At 39.4% G+C, this 996-nt stretch overlaps 1 pseudogene; it reads left to right on the forward strand.

Annotated features, from left to right (window-relative positions):
- The first annotated feature begins 7 nt into the window (after window positions 1–7).
- On the forward strand, window positions 8–609 carry LOC115284635 (annotated as a pseudogene).
- Window positions 610–996: the final 387 nt, after the last annotated feature.

Below are 996 nucleotides of genomic sequence, written 5' to 3' on the forward strand. Positions count from 1 at the left end.
CCATTTCTTTGGGTGCATGGAAATCTTTGTGCTCATCCTCATGGCTTTTGATCGCTATGTTGCCATTTGTAAGCCCCTAAGATACACAACCATCATGAGCCGGTACGTCTGCAGCAATTTGGTAATTATAGCCTGGGTGGGATCTTGTATCCACTCTTCAGCACAAATTTTCTTGGCTTTGAGATTGCCTTTCTGTGGTCCCAACGTGATTGACCACTATTTCTGTGACTTGCAGCCTTTGTTGAAACTTGCCTGCATGGACACTTATGTGATAAATTTGCTAGTTGTTTCTAACAGTGGGGCCATATGCATGGTCAGTTTCATAATCCTGCTTATCTCCTATGTTGTCATTTTGTACTCTCTGCGAAACCACAGTGCCGAAGGAAGGCAAAAAGCCCTTTCCACCTGCACCTCCCACTTTATTGTGGTTGTCCTGTTTTTTGGTCCGTGTATATTCATATACACACGCCCACCAACCACATTTCCCATAGACAAGATGGTGGCTGTGTTTATACAATTGGAACTCCCTTGCTCAACCCTCTGATCTACACACTGAGGAATGCGGAGGTGAAAAGTGCCATGAAAAGGTTACGGTGTAGCAAAGTCTGACTTCTGCTGATACAGGATATCAGGGATTCTAATGTATATTTCCTTAACAGGTTGGTTTTCTTTCATGGACAGGAAAGATGCAATATTCTTACTGGGAGAAAATAAATTAAGAAAATTTAATTTAACTACAATTTTATATATTTAATTGAATTATTACAAATAAATATAATAAATATATATCTCTTATTTTGAGAGGATTGCATTACAATAGGGTAACTTAAAGATTGTAACCATTTTGAGTAACCTACGGTGCCTCTTAGTCGAAAACTACTGACAGCTGGCCATATGCAGGTGATAATTTCACTTCCTGTAAAAATTTGTCTTCAGACAGAAATGTACTGACTAGTGACAGAGTGATTTTGTGTTTGGATGTATGTGTGTGCAGAC

The sequence above is a fragment of the Suricata suricatta genome, unplaced genomic scaffold (genome assembly GCF_006229205.1).
Source record: "Suricata suricatta isolate VVHF042 unplaced genomic scaffold, meerkat_22Aug2017_6uvM2_HiC HiC_scaffold_13345, whole genome shotgun sequence".
Classification (NCBI taxonomy): Eukaryota; Metazoa; Chordata; class Mammalia; order Carnivora; family Herpestidae; genus Suricata; species Suricata suricatta.